General features: G+C 38.4%; 1 protein-coding gene and 1 pseudogene across 30 annotated transcripts in view; both read left to right on the top strand.

Annotated features, from left to right (window-relative positions):
- The window catches only part of BAZ2B (bromodomain adjacent to zinc finger domain 2B), a 326925-nt gene that overhangs the window by 28655 nt on the left and 272432 nt on the right, over window positions 1–25838 (top strand). The window lies entirely within an intron of this gene.
- Window positions 564–1543, top strand: LOC122481367 (annotated as a pseudogene).

The following is a 25838-nucleotide window of genomic DNA, read 5'->3' as shown; positions in this document are numbered from 1 at the left end:
GTTTTTATGTTATGAAGATGGCTTCTTTCCTTAAATCTCATGAGCCAACCTCTGCTAGCTTCCAGCATTTCTTCTGCGACCTCCTCTCCTCTCTCAGTCTTCATACAATTGAAGAGTTAGTGCCTTGCACTGGATTAGGCTTTGGCTTAAAGGGATTTTATGACTGGTTTGATCTTCTGTCCAAATCACTAAAACTTTCTCCATATCAGCAATAATGTAGTTTCACTTCTTATCATTCATGTGTTCTTTAGAGTAGCAGTTTTAATTTCCTTCAAGAACTTTTCCTCTACATTTACAACTTGGCTGTTTGGCACAAGAGCCCTAATTTCCGGCCTGCCTCAGCTTTCAACATGCCTTCATCATTAAGTGTAATCATTTTTGCTTTCAATTTAAAGTAGGAGACATTCCTTTCCCTTTAACACTTAGACGCCATTGTAGGGTTATTAATGGTCTAATTTCTATATTGTTGTGTCTTGGGGAATAGGCCCAAGTTGAGAGAAGGAGACAGGAGATCTGTCCATCAGTGTCCATAAGTGTCCAACAATTATAATCATAACATCAAAGATCACTGATCACAGATCATTATAACAAATATTATGATAATGAAAAAGTTTGAAATAGGGTATTTACAGTGGGGCGTGGGCTGGGATCTTCCACTTGGGTCATCCTTTGTGCCCACACGTGTGTATGGCCCTGATGTTGCCTCTGCTGTACTGAGTGCCTCATGATCTGGGCTCCCTAGCATTCCCAGCTTTTGGGGCGGGGGGGCTCTGTGACCAGCCCAGCCCCTCTGCCTTGGCCTCTGCTGCAGCCATGCCTGGCCTTGTATGGGGCACTTGAGGCCCCCTCACCTGCAGATGGGCTGGATCAGCAGGGCCTCCTGAGCTCTCGAGGGCCCTGTGGCTGCAGCTGCTGCATGCTGCACAACCAGGAAGACAAAGCTTTTGCTGCATCCGTGGATGATGAAATTAAGGAGAAAAAAGATACAGAAGCATTAAGTCCCTCCCCAAGATGTCTGGAGGTTAGGAGCTGGAAGTGAATGGGACAGAAGTCAAATTAATGTGGAAAGTTGCTGAAGAAAAGATCACTGTCACTTTCAACGTTAACAATAGCATCCTGCCAACATCTGATGGGGAGGAGGATCCTTCCCTGAGGGAGAAGGTTGAAGAACAGGAACCTGAATTGTTCACTCCTAATTTCATGGTTGAAGTTATAAAGAATGCTGGTAAGAAGGCCCTATTCCTGGACTGTCACTATCCAGAAGATGAGGTTGGGCAAGAAGAGGAGGACGACAGCGACATTTTCTCCATCAGTGAGGTGAGCTTTCAGTTCATTGGTGAATCTGCATGGAAGAACACAAATTACACACTCAACACCAATTCCTTGGGCTGGGCCTTATATAACTACCTGATGGATTTCGTGGCAGCCGGAGGGGTGGATAACACTTTTGCAGGTGAGTTGGTGGAGCTCAGCACTTCCTGGGGAGCACCAGGAATACATTGCTTTTCTCGAAGGTCTCAGAAGTTTTGCCAAGAGCCAGTAGAACAGACAAGATGTTGAACATCTTAGATTTATAGTAGGCTTTGGCCAGGAAACAAACCTACTCTGAAGTCAGACACACACGTATTCTGAGATGGTTTTCATCTCATTCATTATCACTGAAAATAATTCGAACTTAAACAGTCTTGTAAATAATTACAGTAGAGGATGATAAATGCATCAGAAAAATTAGATTTAATGTAAAGAGGTAGCTCTGAAGAAGGTAAATGTTAGATGGGTAATATTTTAGGGAGAAAGTCACCATATTGTTCTCTGAAGGCAAGGGCTGCATTTTATCATCTAAAAGTTACATATTTATAACACATAGCCCTGGACCTTAAAATTGGTAATATAGTTGGGGTGCCTGGGTGGCTCAGTTGGTTGAGCATCTGACTTCGGCTCCGGTCATGTTCTCACAGTCTGTGGGTTCAAGCCCTGCATCAGGGCTGTGCTGACAGCTCAGAGCCTAGAGCCCGCTTCGGATTCTGTGCTCTCTCTGCTCCTCTCCCACACATGTTCTGTCTGTCTGTCTGTCTGTCTGTCTCTCTCTCTCTCTCTCTCTCTCTCAAAAATGAATAAACATTAAACAAATACTGGTAATATAGTCATAGTCAATAAATATTAGTGATTAAACAAGTTGAAATCTTAGCAGATTTTTGAAGAATTAATTGAAATATGTTCACGTGGGCAAAATGGGAAAGCACAGTGCTAGCAAATAATATTGGAAGATCAGGCTAGCAAGTGATGAAGAATCTTGCAGGTAATGGGACATTAGTGAGGGTTTTTTTTTTCGTTAAGTTTTTAGAAAGGAGGAGAGGGACATGATTAGATTTAGTCAGGTTTAAGCTTTAGAAAAGGATATCTACTGGCATTGTGGAAGATGTAATTGAGGGAAAAGAGAGAGGGAAGTTATCTTTTCTTAGTAATGAATTTCAACACATAAAACCTTGTAGGATCAAAATTTAACTGAACATCTAAAGTCAAGCTTTTACACATTAATTTATATTATTTAGTTTTAGAGTTTATATTATCCCAGTCTAAATATATTTTATGTTGAATAGTTTTAATTTTTCAATATATTTTTAGTTATCCTTATGATACGTTTTAATATTCAAAATGACCAATTCATATATACTAGTGGTATTTGGATACATATCAGGGAGAATAGTTAGTGAACTTGCTTAATTTTTTTTTTTTTAGTAGGAAATTTATAAGCCTGAAGTTGATGAACTTGTTCAACTGGAGATTAGTTAACACCTTTAAGGTAGCTTAATAATAAGCTTAGCAGCAATTTGCCAAAAAAAATTCTGAATTGTATGTAGAATTAGGTGATTTGATTACTTCCATTCAGCAGATTTGTATATAGTCCAGCACCTTCCACACACACAAAAAACAAAACAAAATGAAGGCAGATATTTTCAAGGTTTAAGTAATACTTTTAGTTTTGATCTTTACAAATCCTTTTTTGCTGTAGCAGATGTAAACTTCTAATCATGCTATAATTACCACAAACTCTAGATCATCAATAAATTAACAATTGGCAGTGGGTTTTCAAGTTTAATATGGTATTTTAATAAGGCTGTAAGTGTGAAATAAGTATAGTATCCTAAAAATAATAACCTGCATCTTTACCACACACAAAATCATTTATTAAATATATTTAAATTCTGAGTATTAAATCTGCTTTACTCACACTTAATTGAGAAGTTTGTGAGTGAACAACATAAGGGTGACTTTTGCTAAAAATACAGAATGAGTAGGCATGCAAGGGAAAAAGTCATTTATTTAGGCCAAGGTTTTGAAAAGACATTTTTTTTTTTAAGTTTTTTTATTTTTTTAGGTAATCTCTATACCCTGTGTGGGACTCAAACTCACAACTCCAAGATCAAGAGTCACATGCTCTTCAGACTGAGCCAGCCAGGCACCCTTAAAAAGATTAATCTTAAGTAAGCATTCAGGTAGCAAGCAGGTCACAAGTGGTAAGATTTCTGATAAGAGAGAGACGAGGAAAACTGAAAGAAGTCTTACTGCTTCCATTAAGCACAGGGACAAAGTCTAGTTCATTTAATTCGGACATCACTTGTACTACAGTTACAAAACTAATACATAGGAAATACCTAATTGATTTTTTTAGATGATTCTGAGTATTAGGAAAAAAGACAGAGTCTTATTGAAGGAGGAAGGGAAAGTATGTTAACCATTTTATCTGGAATATTTCTAATATGGATACTTAAATTTTAAAAAATGATTTCTAATTATTATTTGCTGAATTTACAGTAACAGAAACTTCTTATCCAATGCAAGTTGGAGGTGATAGCTATTCATTTAATCAAAACAGTCAAAATGGGAAATCATTAAAAATATATATATACATATATAATAGACATTTATTTTTTTGAAATTTTGTTTTAATGTTTATTAGTAAGAGACAGAGTGAGCACAAGTGGGGCAGCAGCAGAGAGAGAGGGAGACACAGAATTGAAGCCTGCTCCAAGCTCTGAGCTGTCAGCACAGAGCCCGATGTGGGGCTCTAACTCACGGACTGTGAGACCATAACCTGAGCTGAAGTCAGATGCTTAACGGACTGAGCCACCCAGGTGCTCCAAAACATTTAGTTTTTTTAATGTAAGCTGTTAATAACTCAAACTTTCACATTCGTTTGTGATTTCAAAAAAAAATTTTTTTTAATGTTTTCATCTATTTTTGAGACAGAGACAGTGCACGATCAGGGAAGGGGCAGAGAGAGAGCGAGAGCGAGAGTGAGAGCGAGAGCGAGAGAGAGAGAGCGAGAGAGAGAGAATCCTAAGCAGGCTCCAGGCCCTGAGCTGTCAGCACAGAGCCTGACATGGGGCTCGAACTCATAGACCATGAGATCATGACCCTACTGACTGAGCCACCCAGGTGCCCCAATTGTGATTTTTTTTTTTTTTTAATTTGTCTGTTGGGTGGGAGGAGAGGGAGTAAATTTGTACTTTTTATTTAAGGATTGATTCCCTAAGTGGAAATCATTGTCTTTCCTGAACCCACACTTCCAAAATAAAAGTTTATTATCAGATTCTTTAAAGTAGAAAGAACCTAGATACTTTTTTTTTTAATTTTATTTTAGTTAACATAGAGTGCAATATTGGTTTCAGGGGTAGAATTCAGTGATTCATCATTTACATTTAACACCCAGTGCTCATCACAAGTGCCCTCGTTCATACCCATTACCCATCTAGCCCATCTCCCACCCACCTACCTCACTCTATCAACCCTCAGTTTGTTCTCTTTTATTTTTTGTGGTTTGTTTCCCTCTCTCCTCTTTTTCTTCCCTCTTCCCATATGTCCATTTGTTTTGTTTCTCACATTCCCCATAGGAGTGAAATCATATGGTCTTTGGCTTTCTCTGATTTATTTTACTTAACATAATGTTGTTATGAATGGCATGTCGTTATGAATGGCAAGATTTCATTCTTTATGATCACTGAGTAATATTCCATTGTATTTGTATACCATCTCTTTATTCATCAGTTGATGGATATTTGGGCTCTCTCCATAGTTTAGCTACTGTTGATAATGCTGCTATAAACATTGGGGTGCATGTACCCCTTTGTATCTGTATTTTTTGTGTTCTTTGGGTAAATACCTAAGAGTGCAATTGCTGGATTGTAGGGTAGGTCTATTTTTAGTTTTTTGAGGAAACTCCATACTGTTCCCTAGAGTGGCTGCACCAAGAACTTACATTCTCACAAAGCTTTCTGGGTGCACAGTCCCTATATATATTTATGATGTTTTCTGTCAGTATATATGCTTATCTTACCTTGTCTAATTAACAGTAACTTTAAGAAAACAAATATTGGGGCGCCTGGGTGGCACAGTCGGTTAAGCGTCCGACTTCAGCCAGGTCACGATCTCGCGGTCCGGGAGTTCGAGCCCCGCGTCGGGCTCTGGGCTGATGATGGCTCGGAGCCTGGAGCCTGTTTCCGATTCTGTGTCTCCCTCTCTCTCTGCCCCTCCCCCGTTCATGCTCTGTCTCTCTCTGTCCCAAAAATAAATAAACGTTGAAAAAAAAAATTTTTATAAAAAAAAGAAAACAAATATTTTTATCAAGTTTTTCAGAAGCATTCAATTTTCAGGGAAATAACCTTTTTTTTTGCACTCATTTCATTGTTTTATGTTGTAATAATGAAATAACATAAATACAGTATCAAATATTACTAGCCTAATACAATTCAGAACAAACAAGATTTCCTAGGTATGCAAATCAAATAGTGGGAGCAAAAATACGGCCAACTAGAAAGAAAGAAATAGTTGCCGGTAAGATTTTTGCTTTTGCAAAGCTTGTTTGTTCCATGTACCTAGTATTTATTACCCAATCCATCATCAAATCAAATAATCTTTGAGACGTATCTCAAAGAGATCTGCCCAGAGGTAGGTACACTTGCCTTTCCGCTCCCCCATAATCCCTCTTGTTTTCGTATAGTTGCTTCATATTACTCACATGTCTCCCTCTCGAATCATCATGTTTCCCCTTCTTGGATTATTACTACAACATACTAGGGAAAAAAAGATACTTCTTTTCATTTCTTTCATTATTTACATAAATTCTCTGCTTGCCACTCAGCTCTCTTGAATTTGCTACCTATAATGCTCTCCTGCCATTCTTCCTTATTCTGGCCTTAGTCATGCTTTTGCTTCACATCAGCTCCACAAAACTGTTATTGCCAGTGTTCGTGATGACTTCTGTGACTTCAGTCAGTTCTCAGTTCTCACTTTTTAACAAGACTTGTAGGATTTAACAAAGTTTGTCACTCTATCCTCCTTTAAATGTTCTTTTTCTTTTGCCTTCCACAATTTTCTTATTTTGTTTTTCCTCCTAGTTTTCTGTTTTCCCTTTCTTTGCTGGTTTCTCTTCACCTCTCCACCCATGCCCCAGGCCTCACTCCTTACACAACTTCTGTTCTTTCACTGTAATCACTTTCTTGGTGAAATAATTCAATCCTTGGATTTAGATAGCATTGAAATGCTAATGACTCCCAAAGTTGCTTATTCCATTTTTTGAGGGGAGTTTTCCTATTGAAATATAATTGATGTATAATGTCATATTAGTTTAATGATACTTATGTATGATGTGAAATAATTACCCTGTTAAGTCTGGTTAACATCTATCACTGTACATAGTTACAAAATGTTTTTTCTTGTGATAAAAACTTTTAAGATATATTCCCCTAGCAACTTTCAAATATGCAATATAATTTACTATCTATAGTCACTACGCTGTATTACATCTCATGACTTATTTATTTTGTAACTGCAAAATTTGCAACTTTTGACTTCCTTACCCATGTCACCTATTCCCCTCCTGCCACTGGCAACCATCAATCTGTTCTATCAGCTTGTGGGGTTATTTGTTTGTTTTTAAGATTCTACATGTAAGTGAGATGATACCATATTTGTCTTTCTCTGACTTATTTCACTTAGCATAATGCCCTTGAGGTCCATCCACTTTGTCACAAACGGCAGTATTTCTGTTTTATGGTGGAGTAATATTTCATTGTACATATGAACATTTTCCTTGTCCATTCATCCATTGGTACATACTTTGGTTGCTTCTTGACTATTGTAAGTAATGCTGCTGTGAACATGGGGGTGTGTATATCTTTTTGAGTTAGTATTTTTTACTGTCTTCTAATGAATACCCAGAACTGGAATTGCTAGACCACATGGTAGCTCAATTTTTCATTCTTTGAGGAAGCTCCATACTGGTTTCCATAGTGGCTGCACCAATTTACTTTTTTTTTTTTTTTGTAAAGTTTATTTATTTATTTTGAGAGAGACAGCACTCGAGCAGGGAAGGGGCAGAGAAAGAGGGAGAATGTTAAGCAGGCTCCCTGCTCTCAGCACCAGTCCCACACAGGGCTCAAACTCACAAAACCCTGAGGTCATGACCTGAGCTGAAATCAAGGGCCAGACAGTAACAAGGCCACCCAGGCGCCTTGCATCAATTTAAATTGTTAACCAACAGTACACGAGGGTTCCATTTTCTGTTCATCCTTGTCAATACTTGTTATTTCTTGGATTTTTTGGATAATAGCCATTTTTAAAATTTTTTTTTTTTTTTTGAAGGAGAGAGAGACAAAGCATGAGTCGGGGAGGGGCAGGGAGAGAGGGAGACACAGAATCCGAAGCAAGCTCCAGGCTCTGAGTTGGAAGCACAGAGCCCGAGGACGCGGGGCTCTAACCCGTGAACTGTGAGATGATGACCTGAGCCGAAGTTGGAGGCTTAACAGGCTGAGCCACCCAGGCGCTGCTCCTTTCTTTTTTTTTTTTTTAATGTTTGTTTATTTTTGAGAGAGAGAGACAGAGACAGAGACCCAGTGTGAGTGGGGGAGGGGCAGAGAGAGGGGGAAACACAGAATCCAAAGCAGGCACCAGGCTCTGAGCTGTCAGCACAGAGCCTGACGTAGGTAGGGCTTGAATTCAGGGACCACGAGATCATGACCAGAGCCAAAGTCGGCCGCTTAACCAACTGAGCCACCCGGATGCCCCTTGATAATGGCCATTCTAACAGATGTGAGGTGTACTTCATTTTGGTTTTGATTTGCATCATTCTGATGATCCTTGATGTTGAGACACCTGTTGGCTATCTGCATATCTTTTTGAAAAAAATACTCAGATCCTCTGCCCATTTTTTAATTAGATTTTTTTTTTTTTTTTTTGCTATTGAGTTGTAGTTCTTCCTATATTTTGGATGTTAACTTCTTACCAGATATATGATTTGTAAATATTTTCTCCCACGCAGTAGGTTGCCTTTTGATTTTTTTTAAAGTTTATTTATTTATTTTGAGAGAGAGTGTGGATGGGGGAGGGGCAGAGAGAGAGGGAGAGAGAGGGTCCCAAGCAGTCTCTGCTCTGTCAGCATGGACGAACTGCGAGATCACAGCCTGAGCTGAAACCAAGAGCCAAAGGCTCAACTGACTGAGCCACCCAGGTGCCCCCTCTTTTTTTTTTTTTTTAATGATGGTTTCCTTTTCTGTATAGAAGCTTATTAGTTTGATTTAGTTCTGTGTGTTTACTTTTGCACCTGTTGCCTTTGATTTTGGTGTCAAATCTAAAAAATGATTGCTAAAGTCAATCTCAAGGAGCTTACCACCTTTGTTTTCTTCTAGCACTTTTGTGGTTTTAGGTCTTATGTTCAAGTCTTTAATCCATTTTGAGGTGATTTTTGTATATGTTGTAAGATAGTGATCCAATTACTTTCTTTTGCATGTAGCCATCCAGTTTTCCCCATACCATTTTTTGAAGAGATTGTCCTTTCCCCATTGTATATTCTTGCCTCCTTTGTCATAAATTAGTTGGCCATATATGCATGAATTTATTTCTGGGCTTTCTATTCTGTACCATTGATCTGTGTGTCTTGGTTTGTTTTTATGTCAATATTCTACTGTTTTGATTTCTATAGTTTTGTAATACAGTTTGAAACCAGGAAGTGTGATGCCTCCAGCTTTGTTCTTCTTTCTCAAGATTGTTTTGGCTGTTTGGAGTCTTTTGTAGTTCCATATGTATTTTAGGATCTGTTTGTTCCATTTCTGTGAAAAATGCTATGGGAATTTAAATAGGGATTTCATTGAACTGCGGGTTGCTTTAAGTAGCATAGAACATTTTAACAATATTAATTCCTCCAATCCATAACTATGGAATATTTCTTCCATTTATTTGTGTCTTCTTCAGTGTCTTACAGTTTTTAGTGTACAGGTCTTTCACCTCTTTGGCTAAATTCCTTGGCTTTTTTTTTTTTTCTCTTTTATGTAGTTGTAAATGGGATTCTTTTCTTAATTTCTTTTTGTGATAGTTTGTTATTTGTGAATAGAAATTCAACAGCTTTTGTATATTGATTTTGAATCCTGCAACTTTACTAAATTTATTTATTACTTCTAGTAGTTTTTTGGTACAGTCTTTAGTGTTTTCTATTTATAATATCTTGTCATCAGCAAATAGAGACAGGTTTACTTTTCCATTTCCGATTTGGATGCCTATTATTTCTTTTTCTTGCCTAATTGCTCTGGCTAGAGTTTTCAAACTATGTTGGATAGAAGTGAGGAGAATGGGCATACTTGTCTCTCTTTTGCCTTGTTTCTGATCTTAGAGGAAAAAGTTTTAGCTTTCACCATTGAGAATGATGTTTGCTGTGGGATTGTCAGATATGGCCTTTATTATGTTGAGGTACATTCCCTTTATACCCATTTTGTTGAGACTTTTTTAATCAAAAATGGATGTTGAATTTTGTCAAATGCTTTTTCTATATCTATTAAGAGAATTATGATTTGTATTCTTCATTGTATTAATGTGATGCATTATGTGATTGATATGTGAATATTGCAGCATCCATGTATCCCAGGGATACATCCCACTTGATCGTGGTGTATGATCCTTTTAATATATTGTTTATTTTGGTTTGTTATTTTTTTTAAGTTTATTTGCTTATTTATTTTTATTAATTTTATTTATTTTTTTAAATTTACATCCAAATTAGTTAGCATATAGTGCAACAATGCTTTCAGGAGTAGATTCCTTAGTGCCCCTTACCCATTTAGCCCATCCCCCCCTCCCACAACCCCTCCTGTAACCCTCTGTTTGTTCTCCATATTTATGAGTCTCTTCTGTTTTGTTCCCCTCCCTGTTTTTATATTATTTTTGTTTCCCTTCCCTTATGTTCATCTGTTTTGTCTCTTAAAGTCTTCATATGAGTGAAGTCATAGGATTTTTGTCTTTCTGTAACTAATTTCACTTAGCATAATACCCTTCAGTTCCATCCACGTAGTTGCAAATGGCAAGATTTCGTTCTTTTTGATTGCTAAGTAATACTCCCTTTGTGTGTGTGTGTGTGTGTGTGTGTGTGTGTGTGTGTGTGTGTATACACCACACCTTCTTATCCATTCATCCATTGATGGACATTTGGGCTCTTTCCATACTTCAGCTTTTGTTGATAGTGCTGCTGTAAACATTGGGGTGCATATGCCCCTTCAAAACAACACACCTGTATCCCTTGGATAAATAGCTAGTAGTGCAATTGCTGGGTTGATTTTGGTTTGTTACTGTGTTGGAGATTTTTGCATCTCTGTTCGTCAGATATATTGGCCTATAATTTTCATTTCTTCTAGTGTCCTTGTTTGATTTTGTTATCAGGGTGATGCTGGCCTCATAAGAAGAATTTGGGAGTGTTTCCTCCTCCTCTTCTATTTTTTTGGAAGAGTTTAAGAAGGTCATTTTCTTTTTTCTTAATGGAATAAATTTATAAACCTGGAGTTTTTTCCCCCCTAAACTGAAACTCTCATACCAACTGCTTTCTTGGCACTTATGCCTACATGTTTATGAGGCATCTCAAACTTAAGATTCTCAGTGTTAAAGTTGGAGGACTTACATTACCCAACTTTAATACGTATAATAAACCTAAATCAAGGCAGTATGGTATTGGCACAAGAATAGACAGATCAGTGGAACAGATTGGAAAACCCAGAAATAGATCTACATCAGCATAAGCAATTGATGTTTGACAAAGCAAGGCAATAATAAAATGACGCAAAGATAGTCTTTTCAGAAAATGGTGCTGTAATAACTGGACATCCACATTCAAAAATGAATCTAGACACTGACTTTACATCCTTTACAAAAATTAACCTAAAATGAATTACATACCTAAAAATTAGAAGGCAGAACTGGGGCACCTGAGTGGCTCAGCCAGTTAAGCATCTGACTCTTGATTTCTACTCAGGTCATGATCTCATAGGTTTGTGGGTTCATGCCCTACATCAGGCTCTGTATTGTCAGTGCAAAGCCTGCTTGGTATTCTTTCTCTCTCTCTCTCTCTCTCTCTCTCTCTCTCTGCCCCTCCTTGGTCTCTCTCTCAAAGAAATAAACTTATAAGAAAAAAGAAAAGAAATGAGTTTGAGTCCCATGTTGGCCTCTGCACTGATGGCACAGACCCTGCTTGGGATTTTCCTCTTCCCTCTCTCTGTCTCTCTCTCTCAGCCCCTTCCTGGCTTGCTCTCTCTCTCTCTCTCAAAAAAAAAAAAATAAATAAATAAAATAAAATAAAATAAAAACAAAAAACAAAACAAAATAAAAAACCTCAACAATAAGAAAACAACCTAATTTTATTTTATTTTTTTTTCAAATGTTTATTTTTGAGAGAGAGAGTATGCGAGCAGGGCACAGAGAGAGGGAGACAGAGAATCCAAAGCAGGCTTTGTGCGATTAGCACAGAGCCTGATGCAGGGCTCAAACTCACAAATCATGATACTGTGACCTGAGCCAATGTCAGACACTTAACCAACTGAGCCACACAGGTGCCCCTAAACAACCTAATTTTTTTTTTTTCTGAAATTTATTGACAAATTGGTTTCCATACAACACCCAGTGCTCATCCCAAAAGGTGCCCTCCTCAATACCCATCACCCACCCTCTCCTCCCTCCCACCCCCCATCAACCCTCAGTTTGTTCTCAGTTTTTAACAGTCTCTTATGCTTTGGCTCTCTCCCATTCTAACCTCTTTTTTTTTTTTTTCCTTCCCCTCCCCCATGGGTTCCTGTTAAGTTTCTCAGGATCCACATAAGAGTGAGACCATATGGTATCTGTCTTTCTCTGTATGGCTTATTTCACTTAGCATCACACTCTCCAGTTCCATCCACGTTGCTACAAAAGACCATATTTCATTTTTTCTCATTGCCACGTAATATTCCATTGTGTATATAAACCACAATTTCTTTATCCATTCATCAGTTGATGGACATTTAGGCTCTTTCCATAATTTGGCTATTGTTGAGAGTGCTGCTATGAACATTGGGGTACAAGTGGCCCTATGCATCAGTGCTCCTGTATCCCTTGGATAAATTCCTAGCAGTGCTATTGCTGGGTCATAGGGTAGGTCTATTTTTAATTTTCTGAGGAACCTCCACACTGCTTTCCAGAGCGGCTGCACCAATTTGCATTCCCACCAACAGTGCAAGAGGGTTCCCGTTTCTCCACATCCTCTCCAGCATCTATAGTCTCCTGATTTGTTCATTTTGGCCACTCTGACTGGCGTGAGGTGATACCTGAGTGTGGTTTTGATTTGTATTTCCCTGATAAGGAGCGACGCTGAACATCTTTTCATGTGCCTGTTGGCCATCCGGATGTCTTCTTTAGAGAAGTGTCTATTCATGTTTTCTGCCCATTTCTTCACTGGGTTATTTGTTTTTCGGGTGTGGAGTTTGGTGAGCTCTTTATAGATTTTGGATACTAGCCCTTTGTCCGATATGTCATTTGCGAATATCTTTTCCCATTCCGTTGGTTGCCTTTTAGTTTTGTTGGTTGTTTCCTTTGCTGTGCAGAAGCTTTTTATCTTCATAAGGTCCCAGTAATTCACTTTTGCTTTTAATTCCCTTGCCTTTGGGGATGTGTCGAGTAAGAGATTGCTACGGCTGAGGTCAGAGAGGTCTTTTCCTGCTTTCTCCTCTAAGGTTTTGATGGTTTCCTGTCTCACATTCAGGTCCTTTATCCATTTTGAGTTTATTTTTGTGAATGGTGTGAGAAAGTGGTCTAGTTTCAACCTTCTGCATGTTGCTGTCCAGTTCTCCCAGCACCATTTGTTAAAGAGGCTGTCTTTTTTCCATTGGATGTTCTTTCCTGCTTTGTCAAAGATGAGTTGGCCATACGTTTGTGGGTCTAGTTCTGGGGTTTCTATTCTATTCCATTGGTCTATGTGTCTGTTTTGGTGCCAATACCATGCTGTCTTGATGATGACAGCTTTGTAGTAGAGGCTAAAGTCTGGGATTGTGATGCCTCCTGCTTTGGTCTTCTTCTTCAAAATTCCTTTGGCTATTCGGGGCCTTTTGTGGTTCCATATGAATTTTAGGATTGCTTGTTCTAGTTTCGAGAAGAATGCTGGTGCAATTTTGATTGGGATTGCATTGAATGTGTAGATAGCTTTGGGTAGTATTGACATTTTGACAATATTTATTTTTCCAATCCATGAGCAGGGAATGTCTTTCCATTTCTTTAAATCTTCTTCAATTTCCTTCAGAAGCTTTCTATAGTTTTCAGCATACAGATCCTTTACATCTTTGGTTAGATTTATTCCTAGGTATTTTATGCTTCTTGGTGCAATTGTGAATGGGATCAGTTTCTTTATTTGTCTTTCTGTTGCTTCATTGTTAGTGTATAAGAATGCAACTGATTTCTGTACATTGATTTTGTATCCTGCAACTTTGCTGAATTCCTGTATCAGTTCTAGCAGACTTTTGGTGGAGTCTATCGGATTTTCCATGTATAATATCATGTCATCTGCAAAAAGCGAAAGCTTGACTTCATCTTTGCCAATTTTGATGCCTTTGATTTCCTTTTGTTGTCTGATTGCTGATGCTAGAACTTCCAGCACTATGTTAAACAGCAGCGGTGAGAGTGGGCATCCTTGTCGTGTTCCTGATCTCAGGGAAAAAGCTTTCAGTTTTTCCCCGTTGAGGATGATGTTAGCTGTGGGCTTTTCATAAATGGCTTTTATGATCTTTAAGTATGTTCCTTCTATCCCGACTTTCTCAAGGGTTTTTATTAAGAAAGGGTGCTGGATTTTGTCGAAGGCCTTTTCTGCATCGATTGACAGGATCATATGGTTCTTCTCTCTTTTTTTGTTAATGTGATGTATCACGTTGATTGATTTGCGAATGTTGAACCAGCCCTGCATCCCAGGAATGAATCCCACTTGATCATGGTGAATAATTCTTTTTATATGCCGTTGAATTCGATTTGCTAGTATCTTATTGAGAATTTTTGCATCCATATTCATCAGGGATATTGGCCTGTAGTTCTCTTTTTTTACTGGGTCTCTGTCTGGTTTAGGAATCAAAGTAATACTGGCTTCATAGAATGAGTCTGGAAGTTTTCCTTCCCTTTCTATTTCTTGGAATAGCTTGAGAAGGATAGGTATTATCTCTGCTTTAAACGTCTGGTAGAACTCCCCTGGGAAGCCATCTGGTCCTGGACTCTTATTTGTTGGGAGATTTTTGATAACCGATTCAATTTCTTCGCTGGTTATGGGTCTGTTCAAGCTTTCTATTTCCTCCTGATTGAGTTTTGGAAGCGTGTGGGTGTTCAGGAATTCGTCCATTTCTTCCAGGTTGTCCAATTTGTTGGCATATAAGTTTTCATAGTATTCCCTGATAATTGTTTGTATCTCTGAGGGATTGGTTGTAATAATTCCATTTTCATTCATGATTTTATCTATTTGGGTCATCTCCCTTTTCTTTTTGAGAAGCCTGGCTAGAGGTTTGTCAATTTTGTTTATTTTTTCAAAAAACCAACTCTTGGTTTCGTTGATCTGCTCTACAGTTTTTTTAGTTTCTATATTGTTTATTTCTGCTCTGATCTTTATTATTTCTCTTCTTCTGCTGGGCTTAGGCTGCCTTTGCTGTTCTGCTTCTAGTTCCTTTAGGTGTGCTGTTAGATTTTGTATTTGGGATTTTTCTTGTTTCTTGAGATAGGCCTGGATTGCAATGTATTTTCCTCTCAGGACTGCCTTTGCTGCGTCCCAAAGCGTTTGGATTGTTGTATTTTCATTTTCGTTTGTTTCCATATATTTTTTAATTTCTTCTCTAATTGCCTGGTTGACCCACTCATTCGTTAGTAGGGTGTTCTTTAACCTCCATGCTTTTGGAGGTTTTCCAGACTTTTTTCTGTGGTTGATTTCAAGCTTCATGGCATTGTGGTCTGAAAGTAAGCATGGTATAATTTCAATTCTTGTAAACTTATGAAGGGCTGTTTTGTGACCCAGTATATGATCTATCTTGGAGAATGTTCCATGTGCACTCGAGAAGAAAGTATATTCTGTTGCTTTGGGATGCAGAGTTCTAAATATATCTGTCAAGTCCATCTCATCCAATGTCTCATTCAGGGCCCTTGTTTCTTTATTGACCGTGTGTCTAGATGATCTATCCATTTCTGTAAGTGGTGTGTTAAAGTCCCCTGCAATTACCACATTCTTATCAATAAGGTTGCTTATGTTTATGAGTAATTGTTTTATATATTTGGGGGCTCCGGTATTCGGTGCATAGACATTGATAATTGTTAGCTCTTCCTGATGGATAGACCCTGTAACTATTATATAATGTCCTTCTTCATCTCTTGTTACAGCCTTTAATTTAAAGTCTAGTTTGTCTGATATAAGTATGGCTACTCCAGCTTTCTTTTGGCTTCCAGTCGCATGATAAATAGTTCTCCATCCCCTCACTCTCAATCTAAAGGTGTCCTCAGGTCTAAAATGAGTCTCTTGTAGACAGCAAATAGATGGGTCTTGTTTTTTTATCCATTCTGATACCCTATGTCTTTTGGTTGGCGCATTTAATCCATTTACATTCAGTGTTATTATAGAAAGATACGGGTTTAGAGTCATTGTGATGTCTGTATGTTTTATGCTTGTAGTGATGTCTCTGGGACTTTGTCTCACAGGGTCCCCCTTAGGATCTCTTGTAGGGCTGGTTTAGTGGTGACAAATTCCTTCAGTTTTTGTTTGTTTGGGAAGACCTTTATCTCTCCTTCTATTCTAAATGACAGACTTGCTGGATAAAGGATTCTTGGCTGCATATTTTTTCTGTCTAGCACCCTGAAAATCTCGTGCCAATTCTTTCTGGCCTGCCAAGTTTCAAAAGAGAGATCAGTCACGAGTCTTATAGGTCTCCCTTTATATGTGAGGGCACGTTTACCCCTTGCTGCTTTCAGAATTTTCTCTTTATCCTTGTATTTTGCCAGTTTCACTATGATATGTCGTGCAGAAGATCGATTCAAGTTACGTCTGAAGGGAGTTCTCTGTGCCTCTTGGATTTCAATGCCTTTTTCCTTCCCCAGTTCAGGGAAGTTCTCAGCTATGATTTCTTCAAGTACCCCTTCAGCACCTTTCCCTCTCTCTTCCTCCTCTGGGATACCAATTATGCGTATATTATTTCTTTTTAGTGTATCACTTAATTCTCTAATTTTCCCCTCATACTCCTGGATTTTTTTATCTCTCTTTTTCTCAGCTTCCTCTTTTTCCATAACTTTATCTTCTAGTTCACCTATTCTCTCCTCTGCCTCTTCAAGCCGAGCTGTGGTGGTTTCCATTTTGTTATGCATTTCGTTTAAAGCGTTTTTCAGCTCCTCGTGACTGTTCCTTAGTCCCTTGATCTCTGTAGCAAGAGATTCTCTGCTGTCCTGTATACTGTTTTCAAGCCCAGCGATTAATTTTATGACTATTATTCTAAATTCACTTTCTGTTATATTATTTAAATCCTTTTTGATCAGCTCATTAGCTGTTGTTATTTCCTGGAGATTCTTCTGAGGGGAGTTCTTCCGCTTGGTCATTTTGGATAGTCCCTGGCGTGGTGAGGACCTGCAGGGCACTTCCCCTGTGCTGTGGTGTATACCTGGAGTTGGTGGGCGGGGCCGCAGTCAGACCTGATGTCTGCCCCCAGCCCACCGCTGGGGCCACAGTCAGACTGGTGTGTGCCTTCTCTTCCCCTCTCCTAGGGGCGGGATTCACTGTGGGGTGGTGTGGCTCGTCTGGGCTACTTGCACCCTGCCAGGCTTGTGATGCTGGGGATCTGGCGTATTAGCTGGGGTGGGTAGGCAAGGTGCTCGGGGGCAGGAGGGGCAGGCTTAGATCGCTTCTCCTTAGGTGATCCACTTCAGGAGGGGCCCTGTGGCAGCGGGAGGGAGTCAGATCCGCTGCTGGAGGTTTGGCTCCGCAGAAGCGCAGAGTTGGGTGTTTGCGCGGAGCGAGCAAGTTCCCTGGCAGGAACCGGTTCCCTTTGGGATTTCGGCTGGGGGATGGGCGGGGGAAATGGCGCTGGCGAGCGCCTTTGTTCCCCACCAAACTGAGCTCTGTTGTCAGGGGGCTCAGCAGCTCTCCCTCCCTTTGTCCTCCAGCCTTCCCGCTTTCCGAGCAGAGCTGTTAATTTCTGACCTCCCAGACGCTAAGTCGCGCTTGCTGTCGGAACACAGTCCGCCCGGCCCCTCCGCTTTTGCAAGCCCGACTCGGGGGCTCTGCTTGGCCGGCGAGCCGCCCCTCCGCCCCGGCTCCCTCCCGCCAGTCCGTGGAGCGCGCACCGCCTCGCCGCCCTTCCTACCCTCTTCCGTGGGCCTCTCGTCTGCGTTTGGCTCCGGCGACTCTGTTCTGCTAATCCTCTGGCGGTTTTCTGGGTTATTTAGGCAGGTGTAGATGGAATCTAAGTGATCAGCAGGACGTGCGGTGAGCCCAGCGTCCTCCTAAGCCGCCATCTTGCCTGACCAAACTTCAACAACCTAATTTTAAAAGAGCCCAAAGATCTTGAAGCTCACCAAAGAAATCATGGTGGCAAATAAACACATTAAAATGCTTACATCATATGTCATCAGGGAAATGCAATCTGAATCAACAATGATATACTACTACACACCTATTAAATTGTCCAAAATCTAAACACAGACAACATCAAATTATGGAGAGAATTTGAAGCAACAGAAACTCTCATTGATTGCTGGTGGGAATGCAAAATGGTACAGCCACTTTGGAATACAGTTTCACAGTTTCTTACAAAATTAACCATATTCTTACCATACATTTTAGCAATCACTCTCCTTGGCATTTACCCAAATTTGTTGAAAACTTATGTCCACAAAAAAGCCTGAAGTTTCGTTCATGATTGCCAAAACCTGAAAGCAATGTAGATGTCCTTTAGCAGGTGAATGGATAAATAAACTGTGGTACATCCAGAAATGGACTGTTATTCAGTATTACAAAGAAGTGAGTTATCAAGCAATGGAAAGATATATATGGAACCTTAATTGCTTATTACTGAGTGAAAGAAGCCAATCTGAAGAGGCTGCAGACTGTATGATTCCAAATATATGACATTTTGGAAGAGGCAAAACTGGAGATAGTAAAAAGATCAGTGTTTGCTAGAGGTTAGAAGAATGGGAGGAATGAATTAGGTGCAGCACAAAAGGTTTTTAAGGCAGTGAAACTACTCTGTATGATGTTATATTGGTAAACACGTGTCATTATATATTTGTCCAAACTCATACGATGTATATACCAAGAGCAATCCCTAATGTAAACTGGACTTTGCGTGTTCTTAGGTTGTAACAAATGTACCACTTTGACTGAGTATGTTGATAATAGGTATGCATGTGTGGGGCCAAGGAAATCTCTGTACCAACCCATGAGTTCTGCTGCGAACCTAAAACTGCTCTAAAAAATAAAATCTGTAAAAGCAACTAACCAATCAATGAACCCATACATATAACCAGAGTTTTTGCAGTGGCCTACAAGGCCCAACCTGATCTTCCTTACAGGGCCTCATGTCACTTCTTACTACATATACTCTGTATAGTATACTCTGGGCCTAACTACATTAGCCCCCTTGGTACTTCTTGTATAGGTAATAGGTAAAACATTTGCGTTTATGGAGCTTCTGGGTGGCTCAGTCAGTTAAGTGTCTGCCTCATGGTTTTGGCTCAGGTCACAATCTCACAGTTTTGTGAGTTCGAGCCCTGTGTCAGGCTCTGTGCTGACAGTGTAGAGCCTAGTTGGGGTTCTCTCTCTCTCCCTCTTTCTCTTCCCCTCCCCCACTTGCATTGTCTATTTCTCTCAAAATAAATAAATAAACTTAAAAAAAAAAGAAAAACATTTGCATTTGCTATTCCTTCATATAACCATATGGGTTCTCAGCTCTTTCAAACAATTGCTTCAAAGTATTCTTCCACATGATTCTTTTCTTTAACACCCTAACCCACATTGCAAACTCTCCACCCTGCATTCCCTATCCCTTTTTTGCTGTATTTTTTCCTTTGGCACTTAAGGCTTTCAGATATTTTTATTGTAGTTTTCTTTCCTGAAGAAACCAGAATTATTTTTGTTTTTCTTTCTACCAAAAAATAGCATCTAGACAGCATTTGGCATATGGTGTGCCCTGAATATGTTTTGTGTGTGTGTGTGGGGGGGGGGGCATACATGAATCTCATTGTACGATTACTATTGATTTACTCGTCTTTATTTCACTTGACTAAAGCTTCCTGAGAGGCCAGCGCTGCAACTTCTGTGTCTATTTCTTCAGTGTTTAGCACACATTGTTGTATTACATATGTTCAGTTATTAAAAGAATATACTTCTCACTTTACACAGGTATAATCATAACAGAATTACACATTGGATTTTTTTCTTTATGTTATAGGTACATTTTTGGTTGTTATGTGTTCTGCATAATTATATACATTATTTTGTTAACTTTCAAAACTCGTATGAAATCATGCAGGCAAGTCATAAAATAGATAACACTGAAAAATTTTATTGGGTTGATACTCATTATTACAAGCATTTAAGTTTTCTAACTTGTATTTTTAAAGGCAAGGTCTCAGTGAATATCCTAGTAAATCTTTAATTCAGTGACCTAGAGATACATCATGTTATAAAAAAAGGCATGAAGTTTAATATTTACAAAAGAGGCAATATATCTCCATTTTGAAAAGATCCACTTTAAATAGTGTGAACTACTCTAGTGCATCTATATTTTTTTCTTGGCTACTTGTTTTATTTTAGAAAGGTATGTTTGTACTGGAAAAAGTTAAATCTGTGAAATGTATTCCCCTTCACCCTGCCAATTGCCATTTCCAGAATCACTCTTAAAAACTTTGCTGTGTGGGGTGGTGCCTGGGTGGCTCAGTTGGTTGAGCACCCAACTCTTGATTTTGACTCTGGTCATGGTCCCACAGTTGTGGGATTGAGCCCTGCAGCATGGAGCCTGTTTGGGATTCTCTCTCTCTCTCTCTCTCTCTCTCTCTCTCCCTCCCTCCCTCCCTCCCACCCTCCCCCTCTGCACTTATGTGCTTTCTTTCTCTGTCCTCCACTCCTGTGCTCTCTCTTTCTCTCTCTAAAAAAATAAAAACAAAAAAGTTTGCTGTGTATTCTTTCAGAACTTTTTGTATGCATGTGACTACATATATACAAGAACTAAAAATCTAGCATATATATGTATTATTCTGTAGTTTATCTTTTTAATCTTGTGTCACAGAAATCTATATCAGTATATAGAATGTCTTCTTTATAAAGATCACACTATGCTGTATAATTAATTATTCCTCTATTGACAGACATTTAGTTTGTCTCTAATTACGAGAAATGGTGGTTATACAAAGTTACATACTTTCTTTTCTGCAGTACAGTGCATATGATTCTTCAGAGAGGTAAGTGGTGTGCAGAATTTCCTGAACTTACTTCACCAATAGAACCTTTAGTTTCATGGAGCATGCCATTCTTTCAAAGAGCCTGTCATATCACTGATGCTCCATTAAATATATTTGGAGCCCTCGTCAATCTTCTCATTTTACTTATAATGAAATTGAGACTGAGTAAATGGAAAATTGGAACCATACCCTCAGTTTCTTGACTGTTGTTCCGTGTTGCTCCTGATGCTTTAAATTTAATCATCATTTAGTACTTTTTCCTGAATTCAAATAGGAAAGTTAAGCACTAGAATTTTTTGTAAGGGAAAAAATAGTTTTCATGTATTGATACTAGGAAAAGTTAACATTTGTATGTCCTTAGGTTTTTCTTTATATCAGCATGGGATAGCTCAGTAGATAATTAGTGACAAGTGAAGACAGGTTAGATTTCGATCAGTTTGATACAGGTTTTCTTAAATAACTTAAAGTCCTCTGACATAAATGGACTAGTTCCTTTCTCATGTTTGAATAATTCTTTCAATTACTTGAAAAGTAAGAGTCACTTGAAAAGCAGTGTTAAGTTTGGTTGTGCCTAGTAAATTTCTTAGCTCTTTCTTTTGCCTTTCTCTTCCTCATTCAGGTTCCTAGTTTTATTTCTTGTAGTATATAAGAAGACTGTAGTCATAATGTTGGATATGTTTTATGATAGAGATACTGTTGAATCTTTTTGCCATAATTGGTCTGTCTTACTTTTCCTTTCCTTGAGTTGTCAGGTTCCTCTAATCTTAGGGTACATTCAGAGTATGTTTTCTTTTCCTTATGTAATAATGTTTGTTTGGATCAGTTCTTTCGTGCGGTGAAAACAATCATTGGAGGAGGAATTTATATTCCTCTTTCAGTAATTGTTTATAAAATTATTTGAATAATGAAAATAGATTTTTTTCTGATTATAAAGGTAATGAATACTCATATAGAAAGTTTAAGTAATACATGAAGAATTTATGTAAGGTAGTTAAGTCACTTAAAATCCTATCTGGAGGTAAGCACTTTAACACTATAATATTGAACTTTCTTCTCTATAAGAATACATAACACATTTATAAATATAAGGTCATACTCTGTTGGCTTGTAATTTTCTCTTTTACTCAAGAAAGTATGTTGTGGAGCACTTTGCTTCTTATCAATATAGAGAATATAAATCACTTCTTAATGACTACAAAGTCACTTTATGGATATACCCAAATTGTATTAATGCTCATTAATAGACATTTATTTATTTATTTATTTATTTATTTATTAATATGAAATTTATTGTCAAATTGGTTTCCATACAATACCCAGTGCTCATCCCAACAGGTGCCCTCCTCAGTGCCCATCACCCATTTCCCCCTCCCTCCTACCCCCCATCAACCCTCAGTTTATTCTCACTTTTTAAGAGTCTCTTATGGTTTGCCTTCTTCCCTCTCTGTAACTTTTTTTTCCCCTCCTCCTCCCCCATGTTTCTCAGGATCCACATAAGAGTGAAAACATATGGTATCTGTCTTTCTCTGTATGACTTATTTCACTTAGCATAACACTCTCCAGTTCCATCCACATTGCTACAAAAGGCCATATGTCATTCTTTCTCATTGCCAAGTAGTATTCCATTGTATATATAAACCACATGTTCCTTATCCATTCATCAGTCGATGGACATTTAGGCTCTTTCCATAATTTGGCTATTGTTGAAAGTGCTGCTACAAACATTGGGGTACATGTGCCCCTGTGCATCAGTACTCCTGTATCCCTTGGATAAATTCCCAGCAGTGCTATTGCTGGGTCATTGGGTAGATCTATTTTTATTTTTTTGAGGAACCTCCATACTGTTTTCCAGAGTGGCTGCACCAGTCTGCATTCCCACCAACAGTGCGAGAAGGTTCCCATTTCTCCACATCCTCTCCAGCATCTATAGTCTCCTGATTTGTTTATTTTAGCCACTCTGACTGGAATGAGGTGATATCTCAGTGTGGTTTTGATTTGTATTTCCCTGATGAGGATGACGTTGAGCATCCTTTCATGTGCCTGTTGGCCATCTGGATGTCTTCTTTAGAGAAGTGTCTTCATTAATAGATATTTTGAATGGCTTCAAAATTTTCAAAATTATGAGGAGTTCCCTCTTAAACATTTTGTAGATTTGGCTTTATGCTCTTGTGATTATTTTTATAGTGTAATTCCTAAAAGAGAAATGGCTGGATCAGAATTTTGGTTATTGTTACCAAACTACTTTCCAAACAATGGTAACAATTTATACTCTCTCTAAAATTGTATGAGAGCATACTTGCTGCTACACCTTCAAAAACAAAACAAAACAAAATACTTTTTGTGGGGGTGTCTGGGTGGCTTAGTCAGTTAAAGTGTCTGACTTTGGCTCAGGTCATGATCTCATGGGTTTGTGGGTTCAAGTTCTGCATTGGGCTCTGTGCTGACAGCTCAGAGCCTGGAGCCTGCTTCATATTCTGTGTCTCTCTCTCTTTCTGCCCCTCCCCAACTCATGCTCTGTATCTCTCTCAAAAATAAATAAACATTAAAAAAAATTAAAAACCAAACAAAAAGCTTTTTTTTTTTTTTACCCTTTGATGATCTGGTTGGTCCATAATGATGACTCAAGATTGTTCAAATTTGTATGTCTTTGATTATTAGTCAGATTTAATATATTTGCATGTAATGGACACTTTTTTTTTTATAAGTGAACTCTACACCCAATGTGGGGCTTGAACTCACGACTCAGAGATCAAGTGTCCCCTGCTCTACTGACTGAGCCAGCCAGGTGCCTCTTAAAATGGCCGCTTTTATTTTTTCTGTATATTATCTGTTAGCATCTTTTACTTATATTTGTATTATACTATTAGGACTTGGCATATATTTATTTCATCCTCACAAGAATTCTTTGAGGTAGGTTCTATATCTGTTCTGTTTCACACTTGAGGAAACTGAGATGTGGTTAAATAACTTGCCCAAGATGACAGAGCTAGTGTATGGTAAATGCAGGATTCAAATCCATATTTTCTGTACTCTCAGTAAGGTCAGCCAGATTTACTTGAGATTCTGAATATATTTCATGATTATAATTTAATTTATGAATTGGTAATAATTTGAAGCTATTTGTTTTTCAGGAATTTAGTAAGCTTCTAGATCTTAAAGGAAAAATATTTTGCTAATGTTTGTAAGTTTTGGTCCTAGCATTTTAGGCTGCCATTTGTAGATTTAGCTTAGTGTCCTCCTAACTTTATATGGTCTAAAAACAATTCCTATGAATGAAGGAAAATGTAGAGATTATTTTCCTAGATCTGGATGTATTTTTGAAGCTTTTGTATCTAAAATACATATTACATATCCATATTATAATATTTTTTTTCTTTTGAAATTTTGATACCTTAAGTACATACTGGTACCTACTGTGTTTATTTCATACCTTTTAATGACAAAATTTTTGCCTGGGGTTTTCTTCTAGATGAGTCGTCTTCATATAAGGGCAGATTTATAAAGAATTACTATTTGCTAACAATATATAGGTAGATTCTTCTTGACTTCCTTCTCTGTTTATCTGTATACTGTTTTGTATCCTGAAGGCTTTGATACTATAGATTTATTCAGTCATTTAGTTCATCATTCAAAAACCTGAGAAGTTAGGGAGGGAACTGGTCTTTGTTTTTGTTGATTGTTATTTTGTTTTCTTTGTGACCATTGCATTCATATGTAGACTCCTACCCTTGGTAAAACTGCCTGCCCAGGTCCCAATTCTGTTTTTACTCCCATTTTATTTTCTTTTTAAAAAATATTTTATTTTAATTTTTTTTTAAAATGTTTGTTTTTTCATATATATTATTTTTATTTTAAGGAACTTTGTTGTTTTTTTAAATAAATTTATTTATTTATTTTGAGAAAGAGAGAAAGCATGAGTTGGGGGGGCAGAGAGAGATGGGGAGAGAGAGAATCCCAAGTAGGTTCCACACTGTCAGTGCAAAGCCTGATGCAGGACTCGAACCCACGAACTGTGAGATCAAGACCTGAGCCGAAGTCAGATGCTTAACCAACTGAGCCACAGGTGCCTTTTTTTTTTTTTTTTTAATTCTCAAGTTAGTTAAGATACAGTGTAGTCTTGGCTTCCAAAGTGGAACCTAGTGAGTCATCACTTACATATACACCTAGTGCTCATCCCCAGAAGTGCCCTCCTTAATGCCCATCACCCATTAAACCCCCCCCCCCCCATCAACTCTCAGTTTGTTCTCTGTATTTAAGAGTCTCTTCTCTTTTGCTTCCCTCTATTTATCTTATTTTTCCTTCCCTTCCCCTATGTTCATCTGTTCAGTTTCTCAAATTCCACATGTAAGTGAAATCATGTGATCTCTGTCTTTCTCTGACTGACTTATTTTGCTAATTATTCCTCCAGTTCCATTGTGCAAATGGCAAGAGTTAATTCTTTTTCCATCACTGGGTAGTATTCCATTGCATATATATGTATACATACACACACACACACACACACACACACACACACACACACACCACATCTTCTCAATTGATTCATCAGTTGATGGACATTTGGGCTCTCTCCATAATTTGGCTATTGTTGATAGCACTGCTATAACCACTGGGGTGCATGTGCCCCTTGGAATCAGCATTTTTGTATCCTTAGGATAAATTCCTAGTAGTGCAATTGCTGGGTCATAGGGTAGCTCTACTTTTAATTTTTTGAGGAACCTCCATACTGTTTTCCAGGGTGCCTATGCCAGTTTGCATTCCCACCAACAGTGCCATAGGGTTTCCTTTTCTCCACATCCTCACCAGCATCTGTTGATCTGCAAGTTGTTAATTTTAGCTATTCTGAGCAGTGTGAAGTGGTATCTCATTGTGATTTTAATTTGTATTTCCCTGATGGTGAGCAATATTGAGCATCTTTTCATGTATCTATTTGGCATCTGGGTGTCTATTACGGAAAAGTGTCTATTCATGTCTTCTGCCCATTTCTTCACTGAATTATTTGTTTTTTGGGTGCTGAGTTTGGTTAAGTTCCTTATAGATTGTGGATACTAACTCTTTATCTGACATGTCATTTGTAAATATGTTCTCCCATTCTG

The sequence above is a fragment of the Prionailurus bengalensis genome, chromosome C1 (genome assembly GCF_016509475.1).
Source record: "Prionailurus bengalensis isolate Pbe53 chromosome C1, Fcat_Pben_1.1_paternal_pri, whole genome shotgun sequence".
In the NCBI taxonomy this organism is placed as follows: Eukaryota; Metazoa; Chordata; class Mammalia; order Carnivora; family Felidae; genus Prionailurus; species Prionailurus bengalensis.
The sequence above is the reverse complement of the archived record's forward strand: the minus strand, read 5'-3'. Positions and strand labels throughout refer to the sequence as shown.